This window comes from Idiotropiscis lumnitzeri, chromosome 12 (genome assembly GCF_059441095.1).
Source record: "Idiotropiscis lumnitzeri isolate Australia: NSW breed Sydney's pygmy pipehorse chromosome 12, RoL_Ilum_1.0, whole genome shotgun sequence".
NCBI lineage: Eukaryota > Metazoa > Chordata > Actinopteri > Syngnathiformes > Syngnathidae > Idiotropiscis > Idiotropiscis lumnitzeri.
In genome coordinates this window covers 1,196,598-1,218,971 of record NC_142402.1, presented here as the reverse complement: position 1 = coordinate 1,218,971, position 22,374 = coordinate 1,196,598, and the positions used below count along the sequence as shown (strand labels likewise).

Sequence of the window (22,374 nt, the reverse complement as noted above, 5' to 3'; positions counted from 1 at the left end):
GAACTGACACGTCCCGAGAGCGGACAGTTATGCGGAATTATGGAAACGTGCCGACACGTTAAAAAAAAACCTTGATCCAAAGGAAATTGAGAAGTGCACCCAGAAACCAGAAGAGCCTGTGGATGATTTCTTTCACAGACTGCACACTGTTTTCAAATTGTACAGCGGAATTTCAGAGGATCAACGGGAATTGTTTTACTCCCATCTGAAACAACACTTTCTGAATCAAGTTCGATCAGAAATTTGCAATTATGTAAGAAAAACAATTTAAATTGGCTCACTTGTCAAATGGAGGAAATCCTAAATTATGCATGAAATTGTGACCGTGTCGAGCAGACAAATAAAAAAGCAGAACGTCCTGTTATAAACTGTAAGGGTGAATTTAAATAAGTTATCCCATACGTGACTCTACAAGTATAGCAAAGGAATTTTTCCACAGTGTGACCTTTGGTTGAACCATATGGATGAGAAGACCCTCAGGAGAAGCAAATGCTTGAGGATTAGATCAACAGCTTCAACATCAAGGGAGGTGTGCCCGAGACACAACTCTGAAACAAAAGGACTGAGACATTTGTGCTAGAGCACTAAAAGGCATATCTGTCTTCTCAATCAGTTAACAACTGCCATTGATGTCTATTTTTCCTTTCTTGTATGAAATATTTGTATGTTCCTGTTGGTTCTCCCCCCTTCATTCCTTAGAGCAGAAAGCATTGTTTAGGTAGGGATTCCCCAATAAAATAAGGGGCTCTGAGGAGTGTGCTTCAGAGCAAATTTGGAGATGTAACTGAGCACACCTCCGTTCGTTCTCCTCAAGAGTAGAACGATAAATTCTTTCTTTATTTGTCTGTGTTAAGAGAATGCTTAGGTGATTAAACCTGACATAAACATAAATTTTTCAGGACCGAGTCGCGATAACAAAGGAGGATCACGTGACGTAAAAAACAAAAAAATTCAATTTCACTTGTCCAAACTTTCACCCAAAAACACCAGAAGCTCAAAGAAGGCACGTGCTTCAACTGCGGTCAAAGAGGTCATCGCGCTCATTACTGTGAGGCCAACACTAAGCCTAGTCGACGCCGTGTTGATGATTCATCTGAAAATGAATGACCGCAGAGGGGCTTCGGACTGCAAATTGATGTCCAACCCACTGGATTCCCCCTCCGACAGTGACAGTGATGAAGATATTGAGGGGCATATTAAACATATGTTTGACCTTGAGAATTTGGACACATGAGGCTGACAAAGCTTTTGAACTTGTCAAGCGTGAACTCATTGATTCAGCTATGCTAGCACTACCAAATTCCGACAAACCATTTGAGCTGTGACTGCAAAAAACGCCGTGTTGCTGCAGAAACTCTGAGGAAAAAATAGACAAGTTGCATACTATTCACAACAATAGGATTCTGTGGTGAGAGCCACGCCAGATTGTGTTCAAGCAGTCCTCGCCGCTGCTTTAGCGGTTGAGGCGTCAGCGGAGATTATCTTGTTCCACCAATTAACGTTGAAAGTGCCACACGCAGTCGCGGTCCTTTTTTGGAATAAAAAATTACATTTCTGTCCTCCGCACGACATTTAGATTGCACGGCGACCCTATTGTCACAGTGACACCGCACACTCATAAGGTGCGCTGCGCTCAACCCGGCGTCACTCCTTCCTGCATCTGTAGATGGCACTCCACACGACTGGGAAAGCCGCGTCCAAATTACCACCAAACCGCGACCTGACCTCATGGACACCCCTCTACCGACAGGAGAGACAGTTTTTGTTGACGGATCAGCAAGCAAAGGGGGAGACGGCCGCAACAGTGTGGGATTTGCTGTAACAATGCAAATCAAGGTTTTGTTTCAAGGGACACTGAAAACTGTATGTTCAGCACAACCAGCAGAATTGTCTGCGCTGATCCAGGATTGAAGATGTTTTCTAAAAAACATGTTACAATGTGGACTGACAGCCAATATGTATGGGGTTCAGTTCACGTGTTCTGTCGACATTGGGCAAACAGGAGCTTTAAAACGACAACCGAAAAATAAGTTCTGCATAAAGCACTTGTCCAGCAGTTGCTGAGCGCTGTACAACTGCTGGACAAAGGAGCTATTTGTAAATGCGAAGCTCACTTAAAAGGAAAAGACGCGATTACAATTGGAAACCGCCTCGCTGACAATGCCGCGAAGGCTGCAGCCAGACGTATCCCCATCGGTGGCGCAACACTATTAAAAGGGGAAATGAACACACACACAATAAATCAACTTGACATTTTGATCTCACGTCAGAAAAATGCACCACTTATTGAACGTACATGTTGGGACAACAAAGGCACATGCTGATTCTAAGACAGTTGTAAAAGCACTGTAATCGAATTATCACAACATTTGGTCTTCCAAGAGTGATTCGAAGTGACAATGGCACGCATTTTGTGAATGACACTTTAACAAAATTGGGACAGCTGCTGCAAATTGACTTAAAGCGTCATTGCGCGTACCACCCAAAGTCTGCAGGACTTGTGGAACGCTCTAACTGCACTGCTATAACCAGATTTAAGACAATGAGAGAACCGGCCCGACTGTGTTCCAATCGTTGACACAGCAATGAGGATAGTGCCAGCTGAAGGAAGAACACGATCCCCATTCGAAATCCCATGTGGCCGCGCATATAGACTTCAAGATTTTGACTCATCAGAACCACCAGTAACTGACACATCGGTCCCAGTCCACATGAAAAACATGTTTGACCGAAAAGAGATGCATAGATGCAATGACTTGCCAGTATGGTCTGATCCACAGACAGACCACGTCTGTGTGGGAGACCAAATCTTCCTCAAGGTGTTGAGATGACCCCGTTGGGACAGTGAACGATGGGACGGCCATCACCAGGTGAGTGCAGTGACCCCTACGGCAGCAAAAGTCTAGGGGCGTGGCGGCTGGATCCACCAGTCGCACTGCAAGCTTCTCAGGTTCCCTGCTGACATCCCTAATGACGCCACGCTCACTCCAGTGTACCGACAAAAGACCACAGTGGAGAGAGGGTTTTCCGTGGCAAACACACCCCTCTCAGGAAGATGGAGCGAGCCACCGGACAGCGACTGGCCACAGCCCTATCGACCAGATGCACTGTCTTACACATCGTAAAGACAGTACAATTTGAGGTCTGTGTACACACGCACACAATTGCACAAAGACAAGATTGTAGGGGGATGCCAGCCTGGGGATGGATATACCATTGAACAACCAGGTGGGTGCCAGCATTGGGAAAAGCCATACAACCAGACGGAAATCAACAGAATCAACCATCCCGACGACAATCAACCTGGGAATGACCTTCCCTTGGACGTGGACCCGCGCTGTGGGAGGGAGCGAGGACTACCGACTTCAACCTTCATTACCTTTGGCAAAGAAACCTGGCTAGAGAAATCATATAAAATGTGAGGACAACCTTGTAGAAAGCGATTTTTGTCATACTGCACTCATTAAGGTGCAGGTCCTTGTGCGGATAAGAAAAGCCGCCCAGATATCTGACTTGTCCTAGTTTCCTGAGCTGCAGCGAATTTAAGAAATTATCGTAACAAAACTTGGATCAGTTATTGAGTCTTTGACATCTTTGAATATAAAAACGAACACGCATTGAGTACAGGAGGGATGGTATGGTAAGACAGATAAACCAATTTTATACAACATATGGTTTTAATTTTTTCTCAAAAGATTTTTTTGTAGAGCCTGTATGATCTGCGCTCGACACAATTGTCAGGGAAACATAAGCCCAAAACGAGGACAGTTTCCCCAAGCAACATACACCTTGTGCATTGTAAAAAGTCATCTCAACCCTACCCTATTAGGGGTCTCTCGGTTGACATGATTTTCGCGTGGATAAAAATTGAGATTTTGTGTTGTGTAGTTTTGGTTGCACTAAAAGCTGTGTTTCATGCATGTGTCCGAGACCATTACTACGAGTAATTCCAACAGCTCTTCCATCAACATGCCTTTTAGAAGTAATGACGAAATTAACACCTAATGCGGACTACATTGCTTGGAATGATGTGTACCCTGCGATTAAGGCAACGAAAGATAAGCCTATCTTTTCTACCGATGTGGCAGTGGCTAACTTTACTTGTGTTGATCTCACAGGAACACAAAATAGAGTGGGAAGCTTATCATCAGCGTGGTGTAAGACAACTGTGCTCCAAGCAGGTACACTACTACCACGCAGTGATGTGTGGTGGTGGTGCGGGGGTACAAAATTATTTGATTCATTAAAGGACGCCGTTGGAACTTGTGCATTGGTGTCACTTCGCTTACCAGTGTCTATTTTTCCATCCACAGCAAGGGACATTCAAAGAGCAGTTGAAGCCCACGAATTCCACTATTATTACGCCAGGAAAAGACGAAGTGCTTCCTGGAGGGATGGTGATGTGACCTATTTGGATGCAATTGGCCAACCAAGGGGCGTACCAGATGAGTATAAGTTGGTAAATCAAATCGCAGCAGGGTTCGAGTCCATTCTTCTTTGGATTACACCGAATAAGAATGTGGATCGAATAAATTACATACACTATAACGTGCAAAGATTGGGGAACTTCATTGAAGAAGGATTTATAGCTATTAAAGAACAATTGGTCCTTCGTCGTCCTTCCATCTGGGGTGACGTAAAATTGGTCCAAAAGAACAATTGGCAGCAACATCACTCATGGCATTTCAAAACCGCATCGCGGTTGACATGCTGTTGGCAGAGAGAGGAGGGGTTTGCGCCATGTTTGGGGATCAATTTTGTACTTTCATTCCTAACAACACTTCTCCGGAAGGGTCCCTCACAAGAGCCATTGCAGGCTTGCGCACCCTGAAGCATAAGCTGAAGGAACACTCAGAGGTGTGACTACCTCTGCATGGGATGAGTGGTGGAACAAAACGTTTGGTAAATATAAAAATATGGTATTTTCTGTAATGATTTCTATAACAATGTTCACCTCAATCCTTGTACTGTGTGGATATTGTTGTATTACCTGCATTCGCGCTTTGCTTGTCCGACTTATCTCAACAGCTCTCGCTCCAACAAATTCCAAACTACAGGAAATAGATCCTTTGATTAATTACAGAGGTGCTGGTGATGGAGGAGACACTGATGACCAAGTTGATGATGATGACTGAATTTACCTGGGAGATCCTATTCGTTAATCCAAAACGCTCAAATACATTAAAGTTAAACAAAGAAAAATAGAGGGGTTTACATTTGCTATCAAGCTAATGATTTGATGGAATTAAATCTTTGGAAATTCCATTGATGATCATTTTTGGGGCAAATGTAGAATAAACAGGGGGGAATGTTAGAATAATATTTAGAGGTTATTATACATTTGCCATGACGCAACTTTATTTCAATACATGGTGCACATGACGTTGCAAATTAGTGGAGTGGACTATGCTTGAGTGTTTACAGTCAGAGTGGAGGTACAGGAGGACACCTTTACTGCAGAGAGGTGTCTGCAATTGGTAGGGCGGTGGCACTTCTTCAGAAGTGAGGATGAAATAAACAATATCGTGAGGAGCCCTGATAAGTTGGCATCGAAGTCTGAAGCAAGCAACATCGTGCTGGGTCCTGATAAAAGATGTTGACGTCAAAGTCAGCTGTGACCCATGGCGGCACGCCAATCATAAACCGGACTAAACCAGCTTTTGAGAAGACGAACTGTACCACCCTTGAATGTAATCTGATTTCTCGAAGTGTAATCTGATTCCTCGATGTTATAAAAGGGAATGTATGAAAAACATCGAGGAACAGAAGGGAGATGAAGTTGCCAAATAAACTTTATTGACCTCTCTGTATCCACTTGATCCGGGTGCCTCTCTCTTTTCAGCTATGAACCCAATATGTCAAATTGGCGAACCTGACAATTTGGTTAATTAAATGTTAATTACCAAGTAATTTACATTTATTTGGTGACTAATTCCAACAGTTGTAATGATATTATTCCGACATTGGAGGAGTTAAGGAAATACGATCTTCCTCATAAACATTTTTTAAATACCTTGAGGTGAGGAGCTTTATCAGAAAAAATATATATCAATATATGTCTTGACCGCACCTCAATTGGCTTGAGGAAATGATGACATAAACTCCTTATAGAAAGGGCATATCTCTGAATTTTATAATTATAATCATAATCCATTTTGCAATTTCCTTTCAAGACCTTCAAGGACATTGTACATCAATAAAAGTACTTAAAACCAAACTGTTCACAGTAAGAAAAATATATGATAAAATAATAATAAAAAATAAATAAAATAAAATAGAGAAGAGGAATCAAAATTATGTGTTGCTGTCAGAGGGAGTATGCGAACTTAAAGAGGTAAGTTTTGAGTTTTGATTTGAAGATGGTGAACGACGGCGTGTTGTGGAGGTCAGGTGGCAGAGAGTTCCAAAGCTGGGGAGCAGAGTGACTTAAGGCTCTACTCCCCATGGTGCTGGGACGGACAGGTGGAACAGTCAGGTGAATGGAGGAGGATCTGAGGGCACGGACTGGAGTGATGATGTTCAGTAGATCGGACTTGTAGGGTGGGGCAAGGTTATGGATGGCTTTGAAGGTATAAAGGAGCAGTTTAAATTGGATGTGGAATTTGACAGGAAGTCAGTGAAGTTGCTGGAAAACAGGGGTGAAGTGATGGGATGAGGGTGTTCTTGTGATGAGATGAGCAGCTGAGTTTTGTACAGTTAAAGTTTATGGAGGGACTAGTGGGGGAAGCCGAAGAGGAGAGAGTTTCATTAATTCAGAATCAGAATCAGAATCAGAAAGCCCTTTATTGTCATTGTACTCAGTGCGCAACGAGATTAGAGAGCTCCCCTCTCCAGCGCAATACACCAATAATTTAATTAAATATATAAATTAGATTGATTAAAGATTAAATAATGAAATAGAAAATAAATACGGAATTGGATAAATAAAAACACATGTCGCTGTTCTGAAGGTAAGGATAGTAGTGAGTGAGAGTCCAGCATGGAGATGGCTCTCAAGAAGAAAGAGGGGAACAAGTCGAAAAGGTGTGAGCTCGGGTGGGTATTGTCTTTGATGATATTGAGAGCTCTGCTGAGGTACCGGGTGGTGTAGATGTCCGACAGGGAGGGGAGAGGGCAGCCAATAATCCTCTGCACTGTTTTGACTGTCCTCTGGAGCCCCACTCTGTCTGCCTCAGTGCAGCTGCCGTACCAGGTAGAGACGTGCAGTTCTCTACGCAAGCCAGTCATCTTCCCCTTCCCTGGACTTCGGAATACACATGAGAAGGCCTGGCTATCATCAAAGTTACAAAGCCTGGCTATCATCCAAACAGAAGCCTGACTCTTCACAGATCTAGCCACCATTGGCACATTTATGGCAAGACAACTCTTCTTTTGTCTGGCCAGAAAACACCAACTCACAAAAATCAGCATAATCAATGTCTTTCCAGCAACTAATCTCAATTAACATATTTCTGGTGGATGCGCCATCAGGTTGCCATCAGGTCGAGCGTATTGCTGACTTGACAAAGTGACGCCAAAGAATCCTTTGTCTGAGCGAATCCACAACGGACCTCCACTCACATCTCCACTGACACGCACATTACCAGGGCAAGTGCAACGCCTAGTGGTGGGTGTGCAGATGAATCTGCTACGGCATCTCCAGCTGGAAACTGATTAAAAATTTTGTTTCAACGTATTCATTTCAACTCTTCTCCTCAGGTTGCATGGAAAACGGAAAACAATATCCGACAGATATTAAGGGACTCAACCTGCATTTCACTGTGTTGTATGCAATCATTTCTACATGAACTAATGTTTTTATATGTAAAGAAAAATAACAAAAAGAACAACTTTGTGTGCTGTTAAAATCCGAGAAGAAAACTTTACCAGTAACCAAAGAAAAGAACGTGAATTCTTCGCGCCATTGGCAAACAAAGAAGTTTGGTCAGTCACACCCCAAAACAGGAGGAGGGCCCCACTCGCTCAATTGCATAGAACCTCTATTTAATGATGCGCTAAACCTTTTCCTCTCTCTGGTCCTGACTCTTATCCAAGTCGTAAATGTTGGCTCGCTCCCAATTTTTGGGCTTGCTCTCAATCTTTGTTTTTAACATTTTTGGCGCTCTCTTAAATTTTGGCCGAGCTTATTCCTGGCCTCTCAGCTGCCTTCCTTTTCCCTCTCCAAAATCATCCGTTTGCTCACACAAAGAGTTTTCCTATTTTCTTTTTTTGGTCAAACTTTCATTTTTCGCCTTGTACCACTATCCAACAGTGGCACGTGCGCTGTACTTAACTTTTTGTCAGGCGGGTTCTCATACACCACTGCTAAGGCTGCAAGGTGTGTGCTGAATCCAACACGGGGGGAGCACTATCTCTAAGATTCTGCACCCCACTCGAGCCAGAGTCACGTGATCACTGAGAAAAGCCGCCCTCTGAGCACTCAGAACCCCCTGAGCTGTGATTCAGTTTTATTTTTCATTATCTTTGGTTGAACTTTGAATTTTTGTTTTGGACTTCATCTTTCCAAGCTTCCTGCCTCTTCTCCTCGGAGCACCGTCACACTCTACTTCTTGTGTCCGGGTGATCTCCGACCAACAGTTCATTAAGTGTAGCTCGCAATTTCATAAGGGTTACAGTTGACACATAATTTGATGGGGAATTAAACAGAGTTATGCACAAGTCCGTCCAATTTAAATAGGTTCACCCTGTTCCCCGTGGTTTACAACCATTCATTCTTATTCACCCCGTATTTCCATATTTACTTTACCCCTTTTACATCCACATGTATTAAATCTTCAGTAGTGTAGAACGCAGTGTGATCTCATGTATGTTGAGTGAGAATAGAAAGAAACCATTGTCATATACTGAAATCCAGTGTGAGTTGTGTGTGTTTAAATCAAAGTGTCACACACTAAACTGGAAACTCGGATTCACACATGTATTTAATGTAGTTCCTTCATTTATTAGGGCAAATTCTGCCCCTTTTTGTCTAATAACCAACTAAAAGGGCCTGGTACCCCCTAGGAGTGATCGAGAATTAATGCAGACATTATTTTTCAAACCATCCACCCATCCATCTTCTGTACCGCTTCTCCTCACTAGGGTCGCGGGGGGTGCTGGAGCCTATCCCAGCTATCTTCGGGCAGTAGGCGGGGGACACCCTGAACTGGTTGCCAGCCAATTGCAGGGCACACAGAGACGAACAACCATCCGCGCTCACACTCATACCTAGGAGCAATTTTGAGTGTTCAATCAGCCTGCCATGCATGTTTTTGGAATGTGGGAGGAAACCGGAGTACCCGGAGGAAACCCACGAAAGCACGGGGAGAACATGCAAACTCCACACAGGATGGCCGGAGCCGGGATCAAACCCACGCCCGATGCTGTCTCTCACTGTGAGGCCATTGTGCGAACCAGTCGGCCACCGTGCCGCCTTCGCAAACCACCGTTTATCTATTAATTTTCATACCAATATTTTGCCACATATGATCATGGGAAGATAGAATGCTATTGAGGATGACACCCAGACTCTTGACCTGAGGGGAGGGGTAAACATGAAGTTATAAGTAAACCAGTCATTGATTTTAGATAAACAGGAACTGACGGAGGAAGAAGGGAATGCTATGCTGGGTTTGCAGGAGTCATCCGCAAAGCGATGAAAAGAGATTTTGAATTTTTGAAAAATGGTGCCAAGGGGAAGGAGGTCGATAATAAAAAATAGGGGGCCCAGGGACTGAGCCTTGGGGTACACCTGAGGCAACTGGGAGGGACTTGGATGAGAAGGATTGTAGCTGGGTGAACTGAGTGCAGTCTTGAAGTATGAATGGAACCAGTTGAGGGCAATGTGGGTGATGCAGATGGAAGAAAGTTCATTGAGGTGTGTGAGATGGTGAGAAAGGCTGCAGTCAGGTCAAGAAGGATGAGAATGGAGAGCAAACTGGAGTCAGCTGCAATGAGGAGATCATAGGTAACTTAGTAGAGTCGATTCAGTGCTGTGGAGGGGACGGAAACCGGACTGAAAGGGCTCATAAAGGTTATTGCTGGTTAGATGAGAGTGGAGTTGAGTGGCGACTACTTTTTCTAGGACTTTTTAAATTAATGGTAGGTTGGCTTTTAGGGAGGTTATCGAGCAGGCAGTGGAGGGCTTGGATTTGGGAGTTGGGTGGTTGGAAGATATTAAGTGAAAAAAGTGCCGTAGTGTTGCCGGAATATGATGAAATAAGTCTAGAGAGCTGACCCCTGCTCGTGAGTAAGCGAATGTTGAGTAAGCCTAAGCAGACCGCTGCGTTGGCATGACTAGTGTTAGTCGACCTAGCTCGGCTGACTAAAACGCCGTGGGCAGCAGTCCGTCCGGGGGTAGATGTATCACCTACGGGGTTGACGAGCGATGTCCGAGTGGAAAAGCAGCGGTGGCGGCGTGTCGCCCTCGGGCATGTGCAGGTAAATCCAAGGAGTTTAGCGGCAGTGTATTTAAGTACTCCTGACACAGATTGATGACAGGACAGGAAAAGGCAGAGGTGCGAGAAGCAGACCGGCTTGTGGGTCCACATGGCAGACAGGTGCTACCTTTGACAGGTAAGCTAATCTTTAACCACCCGAACAGGAGACGCGTCTGCGACTGCAGTCAGTGGGTGGACTGGATGAGAAACAGGATTGCTCAACACAGATGGCAATAAGTAAAAACACTGTAATTGGAGGTAAACCAAAAACAGGCACAACAAACAAGTGCAAAGATTGTATAAATGTATGCTGTAAGTATGTTACATAATATTGCATGTAAAACAGCTCATACAGGCACAGACAATACTCGTTTGAGACTTTTACAATCCAATTGGCTGATGAGGGTATACATAACTCCCGGAAAATTGAACAAATTTAATGTAAATATTCCTGGCACATGGAATAGGTGTGGATTACAAAAACTATCCCCTTTTCACGGCCTTTGGAAGTCTCCAAGCGTGGGGGAATTCGCTGAGGAAATTAGGTTAAAGGTTTAGAAGATCCTCTCGATTAGACTTGAGCCAAAACCAAAGTTCTTTAAAATTGGCTTATTGACTTATGTATGAACTTTGAAACCCCATGAAAGAATATTTTTGAGCACTAGTCTCCAGCTGGCTAAGAGGGTAATAGCTTTAACATGGAAATGCATGGGCAAGCCAAGTATTGGGATGTAATTTAGGGAATTATCTTATTGTCTATCATTCAAAAAAATGTCTTGTATGGTTAAAAACAGACAAGATACATTTCAAGCTGTGTGCAGACGTTTTATAATCTATATATTTTTTAATTGTATTATTATTTTTTTTCTATGTTTTCATCCGTCAATTATAGGTATTGATTCTGTCAGTTGAAGTAGTTTTTTTCCACATATTTTTTTATTTGATTTTATATTTTCTGTAACTATTATTGTTTTTACCTTTTTCTTTTCATCCCTGATCTATCGATGGCATCTCAGACCCATTTCTGTGACGAGGGCGTTTTAGTTTGGGAGGGCGTTTTCATGCAAGGTATTAAAGATGACATTTGTTTATGGTTAGACTGGCTACTACTTTGTTTTTGATGTTATGCGGTTTTAGTAGGGCGCAGCCCCACAGGTTATGCTTTGAGTATGTTTTTGTCGAATAGGGAATGTCGAATTGGTACTTTTGCAGTCTCCCATTGGAGGAGGGGCCAGCAAATGGGGTTTGTTGTGATTTGTGTTTCGTGTTTTTGTCTGTGTTTTTTGCTTTTTGTGTCACACGGTCAATGTTCAACTTTACTGTCTGATCAGGGAGTATCTGCATATGCTGCTACTTGCCGAGAGGTAATATTATTTAGTTTTTTGCCACAATATGATTGCACCTGACCCGGGTAGATTTGAGGCTACTACAAAATTGCTGACCTGGAATGTGAAAGGGATCAATCACCCAGTGAAACGCAGTAAAATGTTTGCACATCTATCAAAGCTGAAGACTGGTATAGCCTTTTTGACTGAGACACATTTGCTTGATGAGAATCACGGTATGATGAGGAGGGGTGGATTTTCGCAGATCTTTCACTCCAAATTTAATGCCAAATTCCGTGGTACAGCCATTGCTATTCAGAAAGATGTACATTTTGAGCCTTTGAAAGTGATGTCTGGCAGTGATGGCTGATATGTTATTGTACACTTGTTTAATTTGTCGGTGATATTAGCATGCGTCTACGCTCCGAACTGGGACAATCCAAAATTTTTTAGTGAATTGTTCTCCAACCTAACAGACATAAACAGCTACAATCTAATTTTGGGAGGTGATCTAAACACCCAGGAATAAATACTAAGTCAGCAGAGACCATTGAGGCATTTCTCCAGGCATATGGAGTAATTGACGCATGGAGGTACTTGCATCCAGAGTTGAGACAATTTAGCTTTTTTTCAGCTGCACATCAATCCTACAGCAGGAGCGACGTTTTACTTCTGGACCGAAGGCTCCTCCCACTATTAAGGTCCAGTTATTATGAGAGCATTGTAATTTCGGATCATGCCCCGGATACGATGACATTGAGCTTTCCAAATAAGGAAATCCCACGGGAATATGGCGGCTTGATTCACGTCTCCTGTCGGATGAGGGGTTTGTCAATTTTGTTAACTCTCAAATTGACTTTTTCGTAGAGACAAACGAACAACCAGACATAAGCCGAAGTATTTTGTGGGAAGCTATGAAAGCTTATCTACGAGGTCAAATAATTGCTGACAGTGCTGGCTTATATAGAAAACGGTCAACGCGCCTAAATGAATTGACATCTCTGATAAAGGAGGTCGACCGCAGACATTCAGTCTCACCACCTGCTGACTTGTCCAAGGAAAAAGTCATTTTGCAGTTGGAGTTATATATTCTGTCCACGGGGGAAGCTGAAGAGCACTATCTTAAATCTCGTCAGGAATTCTATGAACACGGCGAACGCGCCGGTAAACTGCTCGGTCATCAGCTTAGACAATCCAGCCCACCCCATTGGGAACCAAGGTGGAGCAGGTGGAAATCGGATGACTCTGCGATTGTCAGCTTCGTCATAGAGGAGATAATCGAGAGTACAGAGAATTTACTCAGGGTTTTTTGGACTGGTGTCAACAGAACCGCCTCCAGATCAATGCTGGGAAATCCAAAGAGTTGGCGGTGGATTTCTGCAGGCGTCGGCACTCTCCACCTGCACCAGTGAATATCCAGGGAACAGATGTTGAGAGAGTTTCAACTTACAAGTACCTGGGTGTTCATCTGAACAATAAACTGGACTGGAGCGACAACACAGATGCTCTCTTTAGGAAGGGGCAGAGCAGACTCTGCCTACTCAGCAAGCGGAGATCCTTTGGAGTTCAGGGGACACTCCTCAGGAACCTTTATCCCTCGGTGGTTTCATCGGTCATAATCTATGGAGTGGTCTCTTGGGTAGGCGGCATCTCTGGCCGGAACGAAAAGGGGCTGGAAAATTTTTTGAGGCGGGCCAGCTCTGTCCTGAGCTGCTTCCTGGCTAAGGCTAAGCTGTCATCAATGGCAGACAAACCAGCCCACGCCCTCCAGGACACTCTTGTTGCACTCCACAGTTCCTTCAGCGATAAACTGTTGCACCCTCACTGTGCAAAGGAGAGATTTAGCCGCTCCTTCCTGCCGGCTGCTGTCAGACTGTTTATCACGAACATTGGGTCGACTCTACAAACGGGCGGGCTTTAGTGCAATTTTGCAGTCTTAGGATGCAATACTCACACCCCACGACTGTACTTTTATTCAATGCTCTATTTATAATTACCACTGGAGTATTTTTATCATTGATGTATTTTTATCATTGCAGCATTTTTATTTATTTCCCCTGTGTACCCTGGACAGACTTCCCTTCTGTTGTGAAATGAGCTATATAAATAAAGTTGTATTGTATTGTACTATGGACCGACCATAGGAGTGTTTCCTAACACTGTACATGTATAGGGATGTAAGTGTGTATGTACAAGGGCATTTGTGTATATATGTATAAACTATGTATATCTGCAAAGGTTTGTTTTCTGAATGTTTGCTGCTAATCTTATACATTAATGGCTACATTACGCTGCCATCTCTTTGTGACCTATAAAACTAGAAAACAAACTTCCCCATTGTGGGATTAATAAAGGCTATCTTTATCTTTATCTTCAAGGGGATCAAACCGCATCCCTGTCTATTGCCCCTTTTTATACAGAAGTAACCGGAATTCATCTTGTTAATGAAAACAGCAGCCCAAGGAGAAGCATATAGGACCTTAATCCAAGCACAAAACCTGGGACCAAAACCAAACTTCTCCAAAAAAGAAAGTCATACTCTATGCGACACCTTTTGGGCATCAGGGTCTAGTACGACCTCTGCAGTGGGAAAGGCTCCTCGGGAGGATATAACATTAAGCAGGCTATGTACATTAACAGAGAGTTGACGCCACAAAATGAAGACAGTTTGGTTTGGGTGCACCACTGTATGTAGAACAGACTCCAGCCCGCAGGCTCAGGCCTTTGTCAAAATATTATAATCACAGCAGAGTAAAGAAAGATAAAGTTGCCTTTATTAGTCCCACAATGGGGACATTTGCAGTGTTGCAGCAGCAAAGATATAGGTCACACAAAGACGGCTTTAATGTAATGTACAACATTAGCAGCAAACATTCAGAAAAAGCAACTATAGACAGCAAACACAAATCCTCACGTATATACACACTCACATTCCTCACCATATACAAGTGTAAGGAGACACTCCAAATGTCTGTCCATAGTACAGAGGGTAGTCTGTCCATGGTACAGAGGGGAAATAAATAAAAATGCTGCAATAATAAAAAATACTGCAATGATAAAAAGTACTGTAGTGAGAAAAAGTACTGTAGTGAGAAAAATACTGCAATGTTAAACAAAAAAAAGCATTGGTCAATATAAGTACACCATTGAGAGTAGAGCATTGAATAAAAATACAGTTGTAGGGTTTTTTGAGTATTGCATCCTAGGACTGCAAAATTGCATTAATGCCCGCTCGTTTGTCGTCGACCCAAAATTCTTGTTAAGCAGTCTGACAGCAGCAAGCAGAAAGGAGCGGGTAAATCTCTCCTTTGCACAGTGAGGGTGTAACAGTCTATCACTGAAGGAGCTGTGGAATGCTGCAAGAGTGTCCATTTGCCGTAAACGGCTTGCTCATCGCGGTGAGCCTGTTAAGACACATAGCAGTTCCATTCCACTTCGGTCTTCTGGCTCCCGCACTTTAGTAATAGGTGACTCTATTACTCGCAACATTAAGCTTGAAAACCCGGCCACAGTAATGTGTATTCCGAGGCCAGAGCCCAAAACATTTAAGCTAATCTTATGCAGCTGGGACGCATGAGATCTAGACACCAGCGTAGTGCAAGCAAGGCTAGCTACTCAGATATAGTGATACACGTCGGCTCCAATGATACTAGGAGGAGGTAATCACAGATCACAAAGAAAAACATAGAAAGGACTTGTGATCGACAGAAAAAGATGAGTCGGCATCGAGTAATTGTCTCTGGCCCCTTGCCTGCGAGAGGCTTTAGCAGATTATTCTCGGTTAATGGGTGGCTGGCTAGCTTTTGTAGCGAGCAGGGACTGCAGTTGGTAGATAATTGGCCTTCTTTCTGGGGCCGACCTAACCTGCTGAAGATGGACGGCCTTCACCCTAACTGGGAAGGCGCCATCACCCTTTTCAGAAACATAGATTACTGCTTGAGCTTTCCATGACAGTCCATATCAGAGCAGGTCGGGTTGCAGGTGATTAATGAGCCTGTAAGGATGGGTATGGAGTCTGTAAGGCTAAAGCTAACTAGCGTTATGGTAGATGTAGACAATGGACATAGATTTTCTTCTCTATTAGAGCGCCACACACCACACAATGTTGCATCACATACTGATACAGTTTCTACTGAGGTGGCAATATCTGGTGGGTTTAAGCATTCCTCCTCGGAGGGTCCTATCGACGACGAGGCGTTCTCTCAAAATAATTGCACCTGAAAGCAGACAAATAACTATCAGATTCTTACCATCGTAATTTCTTGCCGCGTTCATAGTTGCTCGAGGTATAATACGGGACCTAGGAAATGCAATATTATTATTATTATTATGACCAGGAGGACTGTCATGCGGAATAATTTAGATAAACCTATACTATTGAAAATATATTTTTTTAAATATTAGATCGCTCTCATCAAAAGCCCTGTTAGTTAATGACCTCATTAGAGAACATAATCTTAACATGATTGGTCTTTGAGAGACCTGGTTAAAACCAAATCACTTTTGACCACTAAATGAGGCCTCGCCTCCAAACTTTGTGAGCTCACATGTTGCGCGCCCTCGTAAGAAAGGCGCAGGTGAAGCCCTCATTTACGAATCTGATCTCAAACTTAGCCCTTGTTCTAGAAATTCCTTCAAAACATTTCAAGTTCCCATTATGTGATCCCCAGCCGTGCTGCCTTTTTATCTTGCAGTTCTTTACCGCCCCCCTGGCTCGTACTCAGGCTTTTTAGATGGATTTTCTGAATTTGTGGCTGATTTGGTAACTCATGTAGATTATATACTTATGATGGGCGACTTTAACATTCATATGAATCTCCCGTCTGAACCAATTACCGTGGTGTTTCAGACAATAGTTGAAACTTTTGGTTTCACGCAAATAATAGATGAAGCGACGCATACAAATGGTAATACTTTAGATTTGGTATTAACCCGAAGCTGAGCATCCTCAAACGTAATCATAATACCATATACTACTGCTATATCTGACCATTACTTTATTAAGTTTTAAGTCTTTGCTCATTGCCATCGTTTTGACAACAATCAAAGCAATAGCAGACGCAATATTAGTTCTTCTACCAACACTGCGCTCTCTGAGCTACTCCCTCTAGCAACCGCTTCTTTTCCAAATTATATTGGTTTGATTGATAAGCTCACAAACAAATTTAATGGCGCACTGTTAAATGCACTTGACTCCGTAGACCCTTTGAACATTAAAGCACGTCCAAAGAGGCATACTCTATGGTATACAGAAGAAACGTGCATACTTAAACTGTCATGTAGGAAGCTTGTGCGCAAATGACGTGCAAACCAACTTGGTTTTCCGTCAGGCATGGTGCAATAGTTTACTAATATACAAGGAAGCACTCGATTTAGCCAAAACTAATTATTTCTCTCGATCAATTGTCTTACATAAAAATAACCCGAAATATTTATTTGATACCGTGGCAATGCTAACACAACAGCATCCAACCTCGGATAGCCCTTCTTATTCACCTCACGATTTCATGCATTCTTTACTCTGAAGATTGAGCGCATTCCGGATGAGATGAAAGACACTGTTCCTAATATCCTGTTGAATTCCGCAATTAATTATGTTTATGGGGACATTACAGATGATGACCGTCCGACAACCTTATCTAAAAAAAGTATCTCTTGAAAGCCGAACAAAATTGCTTAGTGCGGCAAAACCAACAACTTGTGTGCTCGATCCGCTTCCTGGCAAACTAAGACAAGAACTGTTTACTACCCCAGGGACCATCTGTTTTACATATAATTAATCTATTGCTTACCGCGGGTAAAGTACCAGCAGCTTTTAGGACCACCGTTATCCGACCTCTACTTAAACAAACAAACCTACACCCAAAAAGTCTCAATACCTATAGTCCGGTATCAAATCTTGAGTTTATTGCAAAAATTCGCAACAACCTAATGAATACATGACTGCTAATAATCAATTTGAACTTTTCCAATCAGGTTTTAGAGCCGACCACTCAACTGAGACGGACGGCACTTGCTAAAGAGACTAATGATCTTCTCATAGCTATGGACGCCGACACATCAGAAATCCCTTTATTGTCAATGTACAGTGTTCAACGAGATTAGAGAGCTCCCCTCTCCAGTGCAATACAATAATTTAATCAAATATATAAATTAGATAAATGAAAGAATAAATAATGAGATGGAAAATTATACGAAATTGGATAAATAACAACACATTACGTCGCTATTCTGCAAGGTAGGGGTGGTCGTGTGTGTGTGTGAGAGTTCAGAATGTTGATGGCTCCCGGGAAGAAACTGTTTTTCAGTCTATTGGTATTTGATTTGATGCACCTGTAGCGCCTGCCAGAGGGCAACAGGTCAAACAGGTGTGAGTCCGGGTGAGTATTGTCTTTGACGATATTGAGAGCTCTGCTGAGACACCGGGTGGTGTAGATGTCCGACAGTGAGGGGACAGGAGAGCCTATAATCCTCTGCGCCGTTTTGACTCTCCTCAGGAGCCTCACTCGGTCTGCCTCAGTGGAGTGGTAGAAGGCCAGCAGCAGCTTATTGTCCAGGTTGAATTTCCTGAGGACTCTCAGGAAATGCAGACGATGGTGAACCTTCTTTACCACTGCTGTGGTGTTGTGTCCAGGATAGGTCATCAGAGATCTTTACTCCCAGGAACTTAAATGTATGGACCCTCTCCACACATTCACCTTTGATGTTGAGGGGGGGGGGGTGGCACAGTCTTGTTCCTCCTAAAGTCGATGACAATCTCCTTTGTTTTTTGCAATGTTGAGTTGCAGTCTGTTGTCCTCACACCAAGCCGTTAGTCTCTGGACCTCCTCCCTGTAGTCTGCCTCGTCACCTTTCGAGATCAGACCGACCACTGTCATATCGTCAGCAAATTTGAAGACGGAGTTGTTACCATGGGCCGGGCTGCAGTCATAGGTGTAGAGGGCGTATAGGAGAGGGCTCAGCACGCATCCTTGAGGGGAACCGGTGCTCAGCGTTCGGGTGGAGGACGTGTGGGGGCCGGGCAACACAGTCTGGGGTCTGTTGGTCAGAAAGTCCTTAATCCAGATGCGTGTGAGGGCAGGGAGGCCGAGAATGTCCAGTTTGGAGATGAGGATGTTTGGGATGATTGTGTTGAATGCCGAGCTGTAGTCCACAAAGAGCATCCTGGCATAGCTCTGCGACTGTTCCAGATGGCCCAACACAACATGCAGAGCAGTGTCGAGGGCGTCCTCAGTGGATCTGTTTGCTCGGTATGCAAACTGGTAGGGGTCCAGTGTGGGAGGAAGGCAGTCCCTGATGTGCTGGAGAACCAGTCTCTCAAAGCACTTCATGATGACTGGCGTGAGGGCAACAGGACGGTTGTCATTCAGGAGAACTGCGGTTGACTTTTTGGGGACAGGAATAATGGTGAATATTTTCAAGCAGGATGACTGCTTGAGCCAGGGAGCGGTTGAAGATCCTGCAAAAAACATGTGATAGTTGGTGGGCACATGCTCTGAGGACCTTGCCTGGTATTCTGTCGGGTCAAGTAGCTTTTCTGGGGTTAATAGCCAGGAGCGCATGCCTCACATCGTGTTCCTCTATGGTGAGTGAGGGGGAGTTGAGGCATGGAGTGCGGTGGTGTGACGGTTGGGGTGAGTCAAAGCGAGCAAAGAAGCAGTTTAGCTCCTCTGCCAGCGCCGCACTCGGGTCTACAGATGTCATGCTGCCGCCACGGTAGTTGGTGATGCTCTGTAGGCCCTTCCACACCTCCCGTGGTCTGTTGCTGGCAAGGTGGGACTCCAGCCTCCTCTTGTAGTTCGTCTTGGCTAGCTTAATGCCTTTTTTCAGGTCAGCACGAGCCACACTGTACAGGGCTTCGTCACCAGACCTGAAGGCAGTGTCACCGGCCTTGATGAGAGAGCGAACCTGGCTGGACATCCAGGGTTTTGCGTTTGGGAAGGTCCGTATGGTCGAAGCCTGTAGGAATCCACCACCAGCTCTTTGTATTTCCCAGCATTGATCTCGGGTCAGTTCTGTTGACACCAGTCCACAAAACCCCAAGTAAGTTCTCTGTACTCCTGATTGTCTCTGTCGGTGATGAGGCTGACAATTGTAGAGTCATTAGAGAACTTTAGCAGGTGACAGGTAGGCGTGTTGTATTTGTATTCCGAGGTGTAGAGGGTGAACAGAAAGGTTAGCCAGAACAGTTCCCTGCGGCGCACCCGTGCTGCAGAGAAGCACGTCAGACACACTGTCCTGTGTTCTCACGTACTGTGGCCAGTTTGTAAGGTAGTCATGGATCCATGTGATGAGGTGGTGGGTCACTCCCACCTGCTCCAGCTTGTCTCCCAATAGGGTGGGCTGGATGGTATTGAACGCACTGGAGAAATCAAAGATGATCCTCACAGTGCTCCCAGCCTTCTCCAGGTGGGACAGTGAAGTGTGGAGGAGGTAGATGATGGCATCGCCCACACTGATGCCAGGCTGGTATGTGGAGTGAGTCCATTGAGGAGCTCACCAGGGGGTGCAGGTGGATGAGGAACAATCTTTCCAGGGTCTTTATCAGATGAGATGTCAGCGCCACTGGTCTGCGGCTGTTGAGCTCCTTTGGATGGGGGGTCTTTGGCCCTGGGACCAGGCAGGATGTTTTCCACAACTGGGGAACTCTGCCCAGCTTCAGTCTCAGGTTGAACATCTGCTGGACGATTCCACACAGCTGGTCTGCGCAGGATTTGAGGAGCTGCGAGCTAATCCCATCTGGACTCACTGCCTTCCTTGCCTTCATCTTCCTCAGCTGGTTCTTCACCTGAGATGTGAGGAACAAGCTTGAGCAGGAGGAAGTGGTGATTGTCTGGCGTGGTGATTGTCTAAACATATATGCTGGTACCATTCCAAATTCTGTGGGTTCCGCCATAATCGCTGCGGGATTTCGTTATTTGGAAAGCTCAGTGTCATCGTAGCCAGGCCAAGATCTCCAAACGCCACCCCTCATCAGCATAGCGTGATTCTTATCCAGCACGAGTCTCAATCAAAAAGGGTAAAACATTCTGCAACTTCAATAAATGTGCAATGACTTTGCCGTGATTCATCGGATGGTTAATCCCATTCATCCCCCCCCCAAAAAAACACCAATCTTGTAGTAGCCCTGAATCTACCAGGGAAGGAGCAGCCATAATGTGGCAAAAAAATAAATACAATTATATTTTATTGTATATTTAATAATAAATCTGAATGGATGAATAAAAAAAATCAAAAGGAAAAAGGACATTATAATAGGTATGTTATCTATACCATTTTGCTAGACAACAAAAAAAAATCCCCTGATCATGACACTTTGACCATCAAATTCTGTAGAACAAATCGCCCACTAAGCCCAATGGACCTCTATGGAAACAGAAAAATTAATAGACACAATAGAGTAATTTCAACAAAACCGAGACAGTTCTCGGCAGAATAAAAAGAATAAACCTCGCGTAATAAAGTGGCTCCAGGGGTCTTTTTTGAAGGTCTTGGCCTTGTACATGCTCCATCTAATTTTGAAAAAGCTAGGTGAAACACACATCTGGGGCTGCTGTTTTGAAAATTTCAAGGGGGCGATAGCGAGACATTTTTAAAAAACTGCACTACAAACTAATAAAGAATTGATGATTTTGCCAGAGCTGTTGTGAGTGCTAAGTTTCATGAGTTTTTGTTCATATATAGAACATCGAAATCAGTGATGTTTTATTGGTGAACAGTCCGAAGCCACGCCCACATCTTTTCACGAAAAATGAAAATTTTCATATTGTGACATCCTAAAGGTCTAAACAGTGAGAGAAATTATGAGGTAGACCTTGTTGACGTGCTCTAAGACAAACATCAACAAAAATAACTTGTATTTGCTTGAACCAGTAAGTGGTGCTACCACTACGATGAAAAATAAGTTCGTAGATGTCTCCAGGCCAGTTCCATTATCAAATGTGAGAAATCTTAGTGTGTAGTTAAAGTTAGATCAGATTTTCAATGTTTCAATGTCAATGTTTCAGGTACATTCAAAATGGCCGACTTCCTGTGGACTATCCTCAAATGTGAAAAATTTCTAAACATTAGGATCATCTGAGTCATGGTACCAGGATGTCATGACCCGTGTCGGTCATGTCAGGGGTTTTTTAGTATTGTTATTGTCACGTCCCATGCCATGCTTTTGTGTTGTTTATGTTTGTCAGCTGAGTAGGGGCGTTTCCCCTCAGCACTCCGTTCCCACCAGCCACGCACCTGTTCCCCATTCGCCGCGCACACCTGACTCCCATCTGCTCCCCTAATCAATGGACTATTTAACTACCCCTTGCCGACAGCTCAGCGTCTGAACATTTCGCCCTTTATGGACTGTCACGACCACCCTCCTTCTCGCTCTCGTTTCGCCCTCGCCCTCGCCCTCGCTCATGCCCATGCTCACGATCCCTAGTGTTTGTCACGATCCTCGTTACTTGTCTCCTTTCGTTCTATTTAGTCACGTTTAGTTTGTCTTTGTTATTTTGCACCCTGCCACGTTAGTTTGTCCATGCCACGTTGTTTGTCCTCGTCTGATTAATGTAATAAATTCCCTTTAAGTTTACCCGTTTCCCTGCTTCCTCGCTTTCTGGGTCCACCTCCTCCTCGCCGACTGGCGA

General features: G+C 44.0%; 1 protein-coding gene and 2 pseudogenes across 6 annotated transcripts in view; 2 read left to right on the top strand and 1 right to left on the bottom strand.

Moving 5' to 3' along the window:
- LOC148325146 (uncharacterized) overlaps positions 1–15,694 on the top strand; it is a 33,560-nt pseudogene extending 17,866 nt beyond the window's left edge.
- LOC148325142 (solute carrier family 53 member 1-like) overlaps positions 1–22,374 on the bottom strand; it is a 280,462-nt gene that overhangs the window by 146,923 nt on the left and 111,165 nt on the right. The window lies entirely within an intron of this gene.
- On the top strand, positions 16,554–17,268 carry LOC148325145 (uncharacterized; annotated as a pseudogene).